The 16220-nt window shown below is 47.6% G+C and overlaps 1 protein-coding gene across 1 annotated transcript in view; it reads right to left on the bottom strand.

Annotated features, from left to right (window-relative positions):
- The window catches only part of BCAR3 (BCAR3 adaptor protein, NSP family member), a 179123-nt gene extending 162903 nt beyond the window's left edge, over window positions 1-16220 (bottom strand). The window contains exon 1 of the mRNA XM_058659260.1: window positions 16039-16220. The gene's annotated coding sequence lies outside the window, so the exon portion shown is untranslated. The remainder of the gene's footprint in view (window positions 1-16038) is intronic.

The raw sequence follows: 16220 nt of genomic DNA on the forward strand, positions 1-16220 counted from the left end.
ACCCATTAGTATATGGGAGTAGGTGGCAGGGAGAGGCTCCCGAAGCAGAGGAACACTGGGGAGCTGAGATCTGCAGTGCTTGCTGCACAGGACAGGCCCCTGGGGAAAGTCTGCTCCCAGACAATGGCTCACAGCCCAGGGGACATTTCTGAAGGCCAAGAAGGTCACCCGGACAGGAAAAGTGGCTCTAGGAGGCACGGGACAAAAGCTATCTGCAAAGGAAAATCTAATTTGAATGACCCGAGATTGTTACATATATATTTAATTATTTGAAAGGCATAATTACAAAAAAGAAGACAAAGATCTTCCATCTGCTTGTTTTTCCCCCAAATAGCTGCAGTTGCCCGAACCTAGGAGCCTGGAACTTCTTCTGAGTCTCTTACATAGGTGCCCAGGAGTCCAAGCACTTTGGCTTTTCCAGACACATTATCAGAAGCTGGATGGGAAGCTGAGCAACTGGGACCCAAGTGGAGCCTATATGGAATGCTGGGGCTGTAGACAGCACTTTAACTCGCTACATCACTGTTGCAGCACTGGCTCCAAGACCTGAGCTCTTAAAATGACTTCAGGAGTTGCTGGGGGTGGCGGGGCTGGGAGCCTTCACTGTGTCTCAAACACCCAGAGTCCAGAAAGTAGCTGGGGAATAGAAGAGGTCTGCTCTCTTCCCTTACAGGGAAGCGATTTCAGAGACCCCTGAGAGACACTGGGTCCTGCAACATAGTGCCACTCTCGGCCCTCCGCTGCCTGCCCACCAATTCCAGACAAGTCCAGTGAAATGCAGACAGTAACTGCAGAGGAAGTATCTGCACTGCATCTGAGTCCCTCTGCTAGTGGAATTAGCAGCTGGGGTCCTAGTAAAGCAGTGACAGAAAACACAAATGAATACCCAGGAGGCACTTTACCAAGTCCTACATCAGAAAGAAGTGTTAGGGTGGTGATGGCATTATGGTGGCATAACATACTAATCCTTAGCCTGTGGTGCCAGCAACCCACATGGGTGTTAGTTTGAATCCCGGCTGCTTCACTTCTGATCCAGCTCCTTGCTGATGGGCTGGGAAGACAGCAGATGATGGCTCAACTCCTTGGGTCCCTGCATCCATATGTGAGACCTGGAAGAAGCTCCTGGCTCTCAACTATGGACCAGCCCAGCTCTAACCATTGTGATCACTTAGAGAATGAACAGTGGATGGATGATCTCTTCCTGTGTGTCTTATTCTCTCTGTAAATCTGACTTTCAAATAAATAAACCTTTAAAATGAAAAAAGAAAAGAAAGGAGTGTGGAACTGTGGACTCTCACTGACTCGGTCTAGGCTAATTTCCCCGAGGAAAAAACACACTGAAAACTCCAAATGCTCCTTTTCTACCTTACCCCTGCTCTAAGCAGTGGTAGCCTGTTCCCAGGTTGTAGCCTAGTTTATAGATTTGTCTCCAATTTAGTCCCTCCTGTGGACAAGTTCTATGAACAGATAGATACATTAACCCAGGAAAGCCACAGGAGAGACCCCCCAAGGTTAGCATTCTGGAGTTAGAACAGGGCTGGGATGTTTCATGTGGTCTCGTCCCCTCAATATCACTAACAGCACAGTGGAGAGGGAAGAAGAACAAAACACACAGCTGGAACAGGAGTGGAAGGCCTGAGCCCAGCTCAGAGGGCGACTCCCTGGGCTCTGCTGGGCCCTCCCCAGGTCTCAACTGAGGTAACAGGAACAGAAAGAGAGCGCCAGAGACAGATGGACAGAGATCTTCCATCATATCTGGAGTTGGGCTAGGCTGAAGCTGGGAGCCTGCAACTCAGTCTAGGTCTTCTATGGGGTTGGTAGGGATTCAAGTCCTTGAACCACCACCTGCTACCTCCCAGGGTGTGCATTAGCCAGAAGCTGGAATTGGAAGTAAGAGTTGGGACTAGAACTCAATCAGAGTTCAACTAGAACTATGAGTGGGCATCCCAAGCAGGGTCCTAACTGTTGAACCAAGTTCCTGCTCTTACACCTTACCTTTATTGCCAGGAGATCTGAGGTCCTTGGATGGCTAGCTAAAGGTAAGCACAGGCTGGTATCCTTTTAAAAGAATTCTTATTTTTATTTGAAAGGCAGATTTATAGAGTGAAGGAGAGACAGGAAAAGAGGTCTTCCGTCCACTGGTCCACTCCCCAAATGGTTGCAATAACCAAAGTTGAGCTGATCTGAAGCTGGGAGCCAACATGGGTACAGGGTGCCAAAGCTCCGGGCCATCCTCCACTGTTTTCCCAGGCTATAAACAGAGAGCTGGATCGGAAGTGGAGCAACTGGGACACAAACTGGTGCCCATACAGGAAGCTGGTGCCATAAAGTGGAGGATTAGCCTGTTGAGCTATGGTACCAGCCCCAGACCAATACCCTTTTCTCCACCCATGGACATAAGTGCAACTTGGTGGTGCACATGTATGTATGTGTGTGTGCATTCCTATGGACATGAACACTTGGATGCACACACATGTGTGTGTTTATGTTTATGTGTGCATACCCATGTATATGTTCACCCTTTTCTGGATTTTCCCTTTTGTCAGCCCTTGGCTTCCTGTGTGCTGGCACAGCATAAATATGATTCAAACACCTTTTTGAGATTTTAGTACTAAGCCACATGGGCACAGGGACAAGTTCAATTGAAAAGCAGAACCTAAACCAAAATCCAATCTCCAAGGGGCAGACCAGAGGTCTTCTGCTCCTGTAAATTTGGCCTTCTCAGTTTTCCATGTAAGATTTGGATCTGGGTCCGTATTAGGGGAAATAATTCCAGAATGCTGAGGCAAAAGATCAGTCTGTCTCTTAGCCAGCAGACAGGACAAGCACGGTAAAAATAGCATATATTTGGGGGTGGGCATTGTGGCACAGTGATTTAAGCTGTAGGTTCAAGTTGTGGCAACTCTGCTCTTGATCCAGCATTTTGGGAAGTGACCGGTGATGACTCAAGTGTTGGGCCCCAACCACCCATGTGGGAGACCAGGATAGAGTTTGGGATCCAACCTTCACCCTAACCCAACCTAGTTTGGGCTGTTGCAGACATCTGGGGAGTGAACCAGAAGATGGGTGATTGCTCTGTCTCTCTGTCACTTTGCCTTCCAAGTAGAGGGAATTCAATAAACTTAGAAAATAATAACATACATTTGAAACTGCAGGGTGCTTTCAGAGGGAAATCAGAGTCTTATACATCTCTCCTAATTGTTGCTTACAACATTTGGGAGCCAGGGAAGACATGAGTAAATGGCATATATTTTTGAGAAAGGAAAGCTTGAGGCTCCGAAGGATGGGTGCTGTTGATACTCTAAGCTTGCATGGCTTAAAGTGAGGTCCAAGAAAGAAGGCCAGGGTAACCCCGAACATTCATGGTAAGAATGATTCATTCTTAAATCTATTTTGATGCTAACCTGGAAGAATAAGCAGTTTGTAGCATGTGAGGGGGCAGGGAGGCTGACCATATGCAGCTAAGTATGGCCAGGAAGTTTCAAGGCACACACTTGTGTTTATGTTTATAATCATGTCATCTGGAAGGGACAACATTGATGTTAATGTGCCATGTTCTCCAAATTGTATTACATGGGTCTATTTTTAGGATTTACTAGATTCTTCAGTTTGGGAAACATTGTTTGATAACCCACAGCCTTTCTGTAGGATCTGTTTCATGATGTGCCTGAACATAAGGCACAAGCCAGACAGAAATGGAGGGACTGCAACGGGGCAGCTCCTGGAGTCTCTGAGACCAAGAGAGAGTAGCACAGGACAGGAAGATTCACCATTGTCTGATCTTGGAGGAGGTCAGAAGCGGTGGGTGAGGAGTGGTATTCTGGGGCAATGGCAATGCCTGTGAATAGGTGGTGGCAGTATCACAGCTTTACATGGATACCCAACAACAAGCCATCAAGTATCCAGGCTGTGAGTTCCACGTGGTAACGCTAGCTGTCATTTTAGCAGAATTTGGAGCAAATCAGGACATTGAGGCTGGGATCCAGAGTTATTAGTGGGCCAATCAGGAGGGGCTGAAGAATAGAGGACATAAAGGGGGTGCCCAGTCCTGGCATCCCAACATAAGGCTGACGGCAGCACTGGGGCATTCTGTATAAAACACTCTACCCATGACTCACACAGTCAGCCCTCAGCTATCACACACAGTGGGTGTCAGCTCTGGTGGGAGCGCTCCCTGCTCCCTGCCCCGGACTAGCATAACTTCTCCACTAACACCCTTTGCACTTCTCTGTGATCCGCTTCCCACTGCTGCAGAGCTGCGCTGGGTCTGCTTCCATAGCTGCACTGTGGATGACCTGAGAGCAGAGATGGTACAGCCGAGATCCCCACTTCTCGCAGTGCTAGATACAGAGCAGGGCTGGGTAAACATTTGCTGATGCACCAAAAACAGTGTGAGTTGCAGGCCCTTCTGGTTTGGCATATCTGGGACTCCAGTACCTGCTCTGGCTTGATCAGAACTGGCTTAGAACTCAAGGTCCCAGGCCAAAAATCTGAGAAGCTATTTCCTACAGAAATACCCTTTACTGCTTTCTCATGTGTCCAACACCTGGATCCTGTGGGAAATTTCACAGTTATCCCAAGTCATTGTTCAGATCAGGTTGTCCAGATAGGATCTTCCTCTTCGACTCCTCACTTGGATTCTGGCCAAAGCCTTGAACTCCATCCTGACAGTGTGGCTGTATGCATCAAACACTTCAACTTTTGCAGACCACATCCCATATAAAAAAAGGTATTCAAATGTTCTCTCATTTACATGAAGGATAACATATATTTAACTATGAGTTGAGTGCAGGTGCAATGTGGCTAGCTGAGGTCAGATTAAATGTAATAGACACTTAATTCAATGTTCATAAATTTTGATTTTTGTATTTCTTTTCCTTATTTGAATAAGCAAATACAGTCTGTCAAGCCTTCCCACCCCCAAATTTTTCCTAGGCTCATAAAGAGCTTATTTGTCCATGGATTAGATAAAGTGGTCCTGGGATAATGTTTTCAGGGAGAGATGATTCTTTGGGTCAAAGCTTCACTGCCTGAACACCAATCAAATTCCCAGCATCTGCTGATGCGAACCAACTTCCTTTCACAGTCAGACACATCCATTCAAAGCACAGCCCTTGGCAGCCTTCCTATACATCTTGCAGGCTGAACAGGGGAGGGAAATTCTTGCCACCAGAATGTTAGGTTGTTTCTGAGTGGGTGGCAAGCTCTAGTTCCTAAATAAAGCATTTGGAAGGCAACACAATCCAGCCATCCTACTCACTGCACACTGACCACGGGGATGAAGCTTGGAGAAGGTGGGAAGAAAGAAGTGCTAACTTAATAGCATAATACTTGAATTAAATTAGAAGAACACTTGGCAGATTGGATTAAAAACAATGGATTGAACTTCAGTTTTCAGAATGGAGGGTGGTGATGAGGAGTTTAATTACAAAATAATGGCAGGCATTATATTAAGCCACACAGAAAGGTAGATGCCCTCAAGTAGTCAATGTTTGTGAATGCCTTGTAACAGGTGACAGTGTGAGCAAAGACCACGACACAATAGTCAGAGGTACAGACAAGGAGACAGTAATTAACAGGCCTTCGGCAAACCAGAAAGATTTCATAGACATGATGCCGCCTTCTTCACTGGAGCTTGAAGGATGATGGGAATTTTTTCAATCTAAAAGGAGGAAACAAAATTCCAAGAAGAGCAAGCAAAAAGAGCAAAACTATAATAACAGTAATGATAATAATAACAATAAATCAATTACAGCTAACTTTTACTGAGTCCCTGATAAGTGCCGTGTTCTGTCTCAGACACTTCACAGTTATTAATTCTCCCAGACACCCCGAAAGAGTCCACTTTATGGTAGAAGAAGCTGAGGTAATGGCAGAAGAAGTAACTGATCAGTTCAGATCCCCCGTCCTTACCCACTGCATGACCCAGGAGGGCAGGGGAGGAAATGGGAAAGCAGTACTCCAGTTGTTTAAACCTTGGCTGCTCCTTGTTAGGGGCTAGAGAATGAAGAGACAGAAAGCAGAACTTGGCCAGATGGTGAGGATTCTGAAGTGCCATGTCAGGATTTTGTCTTTTCTCACAGTATGACCTATGGACCATCTTCAGCAAATCATCCAAAACTTGTTAAAATGCAGATTCCTGGATTTCACCTGCGACATCCTGAAGAGACACTCTGGGGTAGCTCTCTCATCTGATTTTTAGAGACTTTCTCTGAGTGATCTTTCTGCACACTGAAGTTTGAGAACCACCACTATAGGGTATAGAGACATCAGATTGCTGTTTCAAGCACCAGCTACTCCACTACCAATTCAGCTCCCTCCTAATACACCTGGGGATGCATTAAGTATTCACACTCAGATAAACTACTCGGGAAGCCCAAGAATTTGGGCACCTGCTATCCACAGGGGACACCAGGATGGAGTTTCTAGCTCTTCCCTTCAGTCTGGCTTAGCCTTGGCTGTTGTACCCATTTGTGAAAGAAGCAGGAGATAGAAGGTCTATCTTTATAATAAATTTTAAAAATCTTTTTATAAAATAAAAGAAAACGAAGGACTTGAACCTCCGGCAGGCAGCTACCCCACTGCCTGCCGGGGGGCCTTGGGATGGCCACGCCTCAAGCCTGGGAACACACAGTAGCTACCACGTGCACGTGGGGAGCTGCTCCCAGATTTGCCGGAACCTCGATGGCTACCCCTTTTCTGGGTGAGTCCCGGGGGTCTGTGTAGCGAGTCTGGGCCTCCCCTACTGCTCGCCATGTGGCTTGAGCTGGGGGGAGGAGCCAGGAAGGGTGGGACTGGGGCCCAAGGACTTGAACCTCCGGCAGGCAGCTACCCCACTGCCTGCCGGGGGGCCTTGGGATGGCCACGCCTCAAGCCTGGGAACACACAGTAGCTACCACGTACACGTGGGGAGCTGCTCCAGGGCGGCCAGGGCGCCATTTGGCGCCAGGCTCCGCCTGCTGGCCGCCCGGCCAGAGTTTTTGATTTTTGGTTCATTGACCTGTTGCCTGGGAGGTTCCCTCCTGAACCCACAGTGCTGCGGGCGTGAAGCACTGTGCTTGCTAGTAACCTGATCTCTGAACACCTCAAAGTCTCTATGGGGATCCCTTCAATCAAAATGGAGGAAACAGAATGCTGGCAATGAGGGAATCCCTAATGAACTTGAGGCTTGCACCTAATGGTCCTCAGAGCAACCACGGGCAGGTGCGTGATTTACGCCTGGGAACAGGCCCCAACTGGGAGGCAAGGGGACACCACAACTGGGATGAGGCTCCCACCAAGGAGTGTATGTGCTGGAATGGGGGCTGCGTTCTATCTAGGAAACAGTTGCAGTCACCCGAGGCACTAGTGTGGGCTGGGATTGGATGCACCAGGCCGGTTCAGATCCCAATACCATCTGGTGTTATGGAGAACCAGGGTAGATGTGGGACTGACTAGGCTGGGTCTCACTCCTCTTCTGAGCCATGTGTGAGCTGTATGTGGGTATGGACGAGCCATGGCCGGGCTGAAACATCCAACATCAAGAACCAGAATGGGGTGAAAGCCAGCCAGGAAAAACCCCTGTTCCTGCTAGGACAGGAGGTGAACTGAGTAGGGCTGGCTCAAGAACCCCCTGGCAAGCGCAAAATCTGGCATTGGGAGGGGTTCTGATGGAGGAGCCTGGGCAACTCCTCTGGCAGGACACAGTCCCTGCGAGTAAGCGCAAGAAGCATGATAGGAAACAGCCCAGAATAGGCCATGGAAAGTTTCCCACTGGCATACATTCAGCATGGGTCAGGAGCAGATCAGGCTGAATCAGTTCATGTCAACCACTGGCAAATCCGATCGCCAGACCAGAGTGTGGGATGGGCCGGGTTTGGTTGCGACAAAACCAGTACACATTATGGAATGCCAGGGCATGGTTGCCTGTACTGGATATGAATGCAGCACCCATCCAGCACACGTGAGATCCAGGAAGGAAGGGGCAGAGCTGGTGGGGGGATTAAGGGGCTGGTCCCCTCGCCGGTCAGCTACTCCCACTGGAGAGTGTTGGCTGGGATAGAGACAGACCCGACTAAGCAAGGCTATAACACCTGTGCGCTGCATGTGGACTAGATCAGGGCCGCAGCATCAGCTGGCAGAAGCTGGCACTGGGGACTAACTCTGTCTAGTCAAATCACAGGACCACCTAAAGAGTGCATAAACCGGGACAGAGAGACCTGGGAGGGAAAAGTGGGTTCCCCCTTCCTGGATCATATTCCCGTGGGAGGGCATGAAAACTAGGACGGGGGCTGGGATGGCTAGATAGAGAGGCACTCAACAACATCCGTAAGAGCTGGATGGTTGAGTTGATTAGATAGAACTAAGCTTTAATACCCATTGACAAGTACCAGAGCCAAATGGGATGGGGGACAGACTGGTCTTCTGCTACACATACTGGCAAACCAGGGTAGGGGGCGGGCTTGGTGGGGGTTATTGTGGGTCGCCCCGGCTAGGCTGTAGCTCCCACTGGTTGATGTAAGGGCCGAACCAGACTGGACTGCAACACCCATTGGTTCCAGTGCAACTCGGGACTGAAAACAGAACCAACCCAGCAGTTGCAACCACCAGCTGATCGGGTGATGGACTGTGCCGGGCCCTGTGCTTGCTAGAACATGTAAGAATCTAGTCTGGGAATACCTCAAAGTATCTTTGGAGATCTCCCCAATCGAATTGCTGGACTCTGAACTCTAACCAAGAAAAGACAGAAGACAGAACGGGACAGTCATTCATCTCAGCTATATGTTGGCAGCAAATTATGGGGCAAACGGAGACTTTATGATGGACCATGTCAATCAGTGGACGACCTCATCGAGCGAAACTGGCAGCGATTCATAACTGGAGAACTATTAGCACCACTTGGGCACATATCTCGGAGCATGCCCCACATCCGGGACTTGGGGTGGGCGGGAAACCGGGTGGGGCTTCTCCCTCAATGTCCCCCTTTACCTCAGATGCATGATGGAAACAATATGGACATAATGGCATTGCCCACTTTCCTATCCCCCTGAACCTTTTTTTTCTTTTTTTCTTTTTTTTTTTTCTTCTTTTTCCTTTAACTGTAATTAACTATGTAAAGATTGTCAACAACAATACAATAAAAAGAAAAAAATTATAAAAAAATAAATAAATAAAAAATAAAAGAAAAGAAAAGAAAACCCACCCACACTTTTTGAGGAACAAATGAGCTGGAGAGGGGAGCACCTCTAAGGAGTCATTCAGGAGCTTCTCTTCCTGCCTAGCATCTGCTCCGGTTGGAGTTCAGTCCTCCCTGAAAGCTTATTAGGTGAGCTTATTTGGAAACAGGAATTTTGCAGATGTAATCAATCAAGATGAAGTCAAATTGAATTGAAGTGGGTCTAAAGTCCAAGAACTGCTGCTTTTATAGGACAGAGAAAGTGCAACATCTGAACAAGAAACTGATACTGGAGGCAGAGGCTGGAATTATGCGGCCACCAACCAAGGAGTGCCACGACTGCCTCCACACCAGAAGCCAGGGCACAGCTGAGTTTTGTCTCCTTAGAGCCTCCAAGAGGTACTTCGGAACTTTGGGCTGAGAATGAAATTCCTGGTTAAGCCAGCCAGGTGGTGGTCACTTGCTAGCAGAGCAATTGCAACAGCAGAAAGGGCTTTCAACAGCAGAATGATAAGGGCTCAGGTATTCATTTGGAAAAGGAGTGAGGCACAAACAGTTGTGTATGTGAGAGTTTCTGCTTGGGTGGTCAGGGCTAAAGCTCCACAGGAACAGGAGGTGAATTTGGATTTGGAAGGGCCAAGTTCAATTCTAGCACTGGCGACCACCAGTCATCAGAGAGTGGCACCTCAGATTTCTCATCTACAGAATAGCGAAGTTATTATTGACCTCACCATATTTTATGAGGACTGACTGGTTTGCTTTCAAGCAATGAGCACATTCTTGACACTAAAAACTGTTTACATTCATTTCCAAAAAGGGAAAATAAATAGGAAACTGAATGGAGGAGAACTTGTGTAATAAGCATCCTCAAGCTCCAGCCTTGACCAAACCCCCAGGCAGTGCTCAGCACCAGCCCACCTTGCTGTGTGTTTCGCTGCCAGCGATGAGTTGGGCTGGGCAGGAATGCGCTGAGGCCACGCAGAGCTGGCTGCAGCACTGGCATTGCCCAGGGCAGTTAACAGCATCTCCAATGCCATGTCTATAAAGTTCATCATTGGAGGGCTGAACAGGGCAGGCCCCTCTAGTAGCTAAGGCCAGGAGAGTCTGCGGCATGATGTTGGTGGGGAAAGTACTGCCTGGGGGAGCATTTTCAGCTATGGAGAAGCCAACCCCGAGTTGGAGGAGCTGGGGCAGGGAGGGGGTGTTTGGGAGGCATCAAGGTAGCACAAAGAGTGCCATATGAAGCACAGAACTTCCAGTTACAGGGCCTGGCATTATGGCATAGCAAAGAAAGCTGCTGCCTGCAATGCCAGTGTCTCATATGGGTGTTGGTTCAAGTCTGGCTACTCCTTATCTAGTTTCCTACCAATGGCCAAGGAAAGAAGTGGAAGATGGCCCAAGTGTCTGAGCCCCTCAACCTATGTAAAGGACCTTTATAAAGCTCCAGGCTCCTAGCTTTGTTCTCTCCCAGCCCTGGCCATTGTGGCCGCCTGGGGAGTGAACAGACAGAAGATCTCTCTTTCTCTCTCTCTCTCTCTTTCCCTCACTCTGTAACTCTAACTTTCAAATAAGTAAATAAATAAATCTTTAAAAATAAGAATGTCTAGTTCCCATCTACATTTTGGATAAGTGAGCAATCATGTTTTAGTGCAAGCATGGCCCATGTACTATTTATACTTAAAAAAAGATTCTTCATTTACCTGAAATTCAAATGGAACTGATGTTCTGTGATTCTATTCTCTGACCGTGGTAACCTGAATTGGGACCCTTCAGGTCAACACAGGTTAACCTCGAAGCTGAGGCTGGAGAATGGAGGGCAAGGAGGACCAAGGAAGGGCCAAGTGGGTAAAGGCTGTGCACAGTGCTCTCATCCCACCAGGCACCTGGAGGTCTGCTGGTGCTGCCTCCCGCCTCCCAGGATTCCAGCCTTGCCTTGTCCAACAGAAGCTGAATGTCCTTCTCCCTCTCTATTGTATGTGGTGATTTCCTAGATTCAAAATCCTGGGTTTCTTGGTATCAGAATGGGAAATGAGCTTCCTTGTCCCTGGGAACTGGCCTTATCTAAAGAAGACAGTCACGTGGCAACTGCCATGTCCCTAAGTGACCCCTGCTGGAGAAGGGACATTTCAGAACTATGGAGGAGCCCAGAAGGGACATTCAACTATGCCACTCAAACAGGGAGAAAACCAGAGAGAAGTGGCCATTAGAAGCAGTTAAGTGTCAACGAGTGGGGTACCTCTATGTTTTTTTAAATCCAGTAACAATTAAAATCTCAGTACTTTAATTTTAATCCAGTATTATAATTTAATTAAAAAGCGACTAAAAATGTATGCTATATATCTCATCCCAACTCATCTTGGATTTAGGAATTTAGCCTCTGAGAACCCAAAGTAGGGTGACCCGTTTCGGACCCCGACCTCAAGAAGGGACTAATGTTTGGTTTAATTCAAATCTCACACGCTGGGCCCTACAAATCATGGTCTCTACCCCAGCCCAAGGGAAATGAGCAAAAGCCCGCAGAAGAGGACAACAGTGTCTGAGATGTCGGCCTTGAGAATCCTTAATGTATAAAGTAGCCACATAAAATTCCACAGGGTAGGTGTTTTCATCTGAGTTGAGTCCAACTGGCCAGGTGTCTTGGCCCCTGGAAGGCTGCCTATGATGACACCAAGAGCTGACAACAGCCACCTGGTGTGGCATGTCAGACCAGCACAGTCAGCATGGCCACAGAATGTTCTTTCCCACCGACACAAGTGTAAACAGCACAAACTCACGGGGCATTGTGGGGAGGGAGCCTTCCGGCCTCGGTCACGACCTGGGCCATCCATTTTAAACCCAGGGAGAGCAGCCTGGAATCTTTGGCCAGCATCTTCCCACTGCCAGCAGCCTGTCAGTATTGGCCCTTGTCCAAAGATGCCCTTGGCCAGTGGGTCATGGGGAACCAGGGCTTCCATCAAGGTGTGGGGTGAGGTGGGAAGGGGCAGTTACAAACTGAAAACAGTCTTTGGATTTCTCTGCTCACTCTCCCTTCCCTTATCTTCTTGCCCAGTTTTCCCCCTCACTCCATTCTCCAGCTCCGGAACCTTCCAACCCCCAAAGCTCTAATGCATCTGGCTTCCAACAGGATCAGTCACTCAGCGGAGCAGGGGTCAGAGAGGGGACGGCCTTTCCCATCCTTTTTGTTCTGGTCCAGCGGCCAAAGCCTAATATCTTTGCTATCTTAGGTGATAGGCCTTAGGGACCAGCTGCCAAGCCGGAAGCTGAGTGGGACATTCAGTAAGGCAAGCTTTTTGGTTATTTCTAATGGGAAGTCAGGAGTGACAAGGGAGCACTGGCTGCGACTCCAGCTGACAGCCTTGTGCCCAGCCCTTGGATGAAAGTGCTCCTGTTGGCTGCCTCATCCCTTGCCACTGGTTTGATTGATAACAGTTGCATACGACCAGTGTCAGGGCTTAGTTCCCTGCCTGCTGTCTCTGTCCCAGAGTCCTTGTTTAGCTGATGTCAAGTAACCAGTTCCCAACTGGAACAGGTGGCTTCAGGACATATGCTCACTGGCATTTGAGATGGAATTAAAGATGCAGTACTTACAGGGAGTTTTAGCTAGCATCAGTCAATAGCAGGGGCTGGTGGTTGGGCTCTGAAACTCCCAGTGACAGCAATGGCAGCATGTCAGTTTGTAGCTTGAGGAAAATGTGCTGAACAATCACAGCCAAGACTATGACTAATGCCTTAGCCTTATACCTCCACAGACATGCAGCAGTGTGGCACTAAGATCATGGACACAGATCAATATTGCCTCAATGTGAAGGCTCATCCTGATGCCTGCTGACCCTCTGAACATGTGAAAGGTAGCTCATTCCTCATGCCCGAGTTGTCTAAACAGAACAGTGGGAATAATGAAAGTGTTTACTTCACCAGCACTTGTGAATGTTCACGCTGCACCTACAGTAATGCCTGACACAGAGCCAGTGTTCAGTAACTGGCCATCATCATTTAGTTTCTTTAATCCTCACAATGAGAGTGTAAGGCATGTATATTGACAGCTGGAAAGCTAGCTTAATGGAAATGAAACGACTTGTCCAAGGAATCCATATGCCAAGTGACAAAGGCCTGATTGATTTCTAATTCTGTGCACTTGCTCCAGACCACAAACTCAACTGGTGCTCACAGGGATGCCAGAGACGCACATCAAACCCCTAGGCCCTGGGTCTAGGGTCGCTAACCGGGATTCCCAATACCTAAGATGTCCATTTGAGTTTTATCAGGACCCTAGAGTAGAAGAGGAGCTCTGTGGCATGGGGTGTCAAAATGAAGAACAAATCAAAGATTCAGGAGAAAAGAGAACTATGGTGAGGAGTATGGCACTTGCTTTCTGCTATGATCTGGTGAGCTCCTAAAATGGAAGTTCTAAGGAAAATTGCTCCAAGCAGCTACCAAAATCTTGTCATTCCCAACCTTAGCAAGAGAGTAGAAAGCTATCCTGCAGGGCTGGGGAACCTTTTGTCTGCCAAGGCCATGTAGATATTAATAATACCATTCTCGGGTCATACACAATGATCAACTCAAACACTAGCTTATTGTAGATTGACCAAATTTAAGTCCCACTTGCCATTGCCTTGGCAGGCCCAGACCAAATGATTTCATGAACCTTCTAGTGCTGGTTGTCAGCAGGGTGGATGATTCCCCACCCTGGATGCTATAAAGCAAGAGGCCCTCTTGCTCTCTGGGGTTGACAAGGTGCTAATGGCTTCTAGTCATCTCCCAAATCCGAGTTAAGTGTTTCTCGCATGGGCTGGGATTAAAACCATTGCTCCCGGAGGACCCTGGTAAGTGTTTCTTCATCTGCCACATTCCATTTATCTAATTGGCTTGGGCACCTAGGGCTGCTTAAAATGGAATTTACACCTATTAGAAACAGCTTTCCATCTACATAGATCCTATCTTTGTCATCTACTTGGAATGAACAAAGCTGCTCTCCAAACTGAATTAGTCTGAGAATAACATCCTTGGTACTAAAAACCAGTGTATAAAAACACTGACAAGATTGTCTTAGTTTTTTGCTGAAGTCCGTTGTTTCACAAATGGGAGCAGGCAGGCTTTTTTATGGTAAACCTACTATTTAGAAAGCAAACAAACAACAAAACCCACACACAACTATTTCAGCAATGCTACCACATAGAAAAGAAATCCTACCGCCAAAATGCCACCATATTCAGAAGGCAACTAAAGAAAGAGCACTTGTTCAAATACTGCCTCCTCCATAGCCAGTAGGATTGGAAAGAGAATGCACATTCTGCTCAATTCCATAAACTTTTTGTCAAATCACTTTAAAAAATACTGCCTATTATATGAAATCATATAGATTGAATCATTGTTAAAGTCCTTTCTGTAAGGTTAATAGAATTATTTGATCTGGCAGTAGACATTTAGTGTGGTGATTAAGACACCCACCTATCACTTGAATACCTTGATTTGTTTCTTGGCTCCAGCTCCCAGCTCCAGCTTCCTGCTAATGCAGACCCTGGGAGGCAGCAGTGATGCTTAGGTAATGGAGTTCCTGCCACCTGGGTAGGAGATCTGGATCACATTCCTCTCCACCAGCTTTGGCCTTACAGCCCTGTGGGTATTTGATGTGTGAACTACTAAATATGAGATCTCTCTCTTTCTCTGACTTTTAAATTGATACATATATTGGACCAATTTTTGGTATCAGCCAAAAATTCAAAATACTGCTAAATTTAAACAGGTTCTTTCTTATTTATTGTTATGTAGCAGATTACCCCCAACATGTAATATCTTTTTTTTTTTTAAAGATTTATTATTATTGGAAAGCCGGATATACACAGAGGAGGAGAGACAGAGAGGAAGATCTTCCATCCGATGTTTCACTCCCCAAGCGACCCGCAACGGGCCGGTGCGCGCCAATCCGAAGCCTGGAACCTGGAACCTCTTCTAGGTCTCCCACACGGGTGCAGGGTCCCAAAGCTTTGGGCCATCCTCAACTGCTTTCCCAGGCCACAAACAGGGAGCTGGATGGGAAGTGGAGCTGCCGGGATTAGAACCGGCGCCCATAGTGGACTTTAGCCACTAGGCCACGCCGCCGGGCCTCCAACATGCAATATCTTAACAACAGAAATTATTTATTTTCTCACACAGCTTCACTGAGTCAGAAATTTTGCTCCTGCTCATGAGGCCAGAGCTACTGTCACGAGAGACTCAATTTAACTAGGGCCCTAGTGTCTATTCACAATGTGATCTTGTCTGGCTGGAGAGCTGGGTGCTGGCTGCCACCCAGGGCTCTGCAGGGCCCTCTCCACAGACCACGTGATTATCTTCAAGGCATGGGGCTGCCTTCTTTCATTGTGGCCCAAGAGACTAAGGAGAAACCCACAGTGCCATCTGTCACTCCTCTCCACTATGCTAACTTGGTCATACACATCAGCTGCAATTCAGCACGGGGGAACGTTACTCAAAGGCATGGAGAATATATGACAAGAATCAATGGGGTCACCCTGGAGTTGGGACCACAGATGGCTCCAACACCAACTGGCTCTAGAAAACCTCCTTCTATGATCTCCCAGTTTGTTCCAAAGATTTCTTTCTGATGTTCCTGGAACACCCAGCTTCTTCCATAACCCTGTCCATGGCTTTGACTCTCAGCTGCACATGCATAGATTTAAAGTTAAACAACACGATAGCAATGCCCTAACCCAGTTCCGAATACTTCTTGAAATAACTTACTGGCAGATCTGTTTGTGAGATCCTCTCCCGTAAGCTCTTTCAGGACAGGAGCGTGTCCTACTTCTTATGTATCGCTGGTGCCTGACATAACACGTGCTGTGTGGGAAATTGCCTGTGGATGCTGATTGAGACACTGGACTTACCCTGGGTGAATCATTTTCAGTCTCTGGGTCTCGGTCCCCTTGGTTGTATTGCACTGGGTAATCTTATCAGCCACCTGCTACTTTAGCAGGTGAAGAGCCTTGTTTCCTAGTGGAGTATGATCACGTGGTCTGACATGCTCCTCATTGCTTCCCAGCAGCATCTTCCTTGGGCTCAGGATGCA

Source organism: Ochotona princeps, chromosome 2 (assembly GCF_030435755.1).
Source record: "Ochotona princeps isolate mOchPri1 chromosome 2, mOchPri1.hap1, whole genome shotgun sequence".
Classification (NCBI taxonomy): domain Eukaryota; kingdom Metazoa; phylum Chordata; class Mammalia; order Lagomorpha; family Ochotonidae; genus Ochotona; species Ochotona princeps.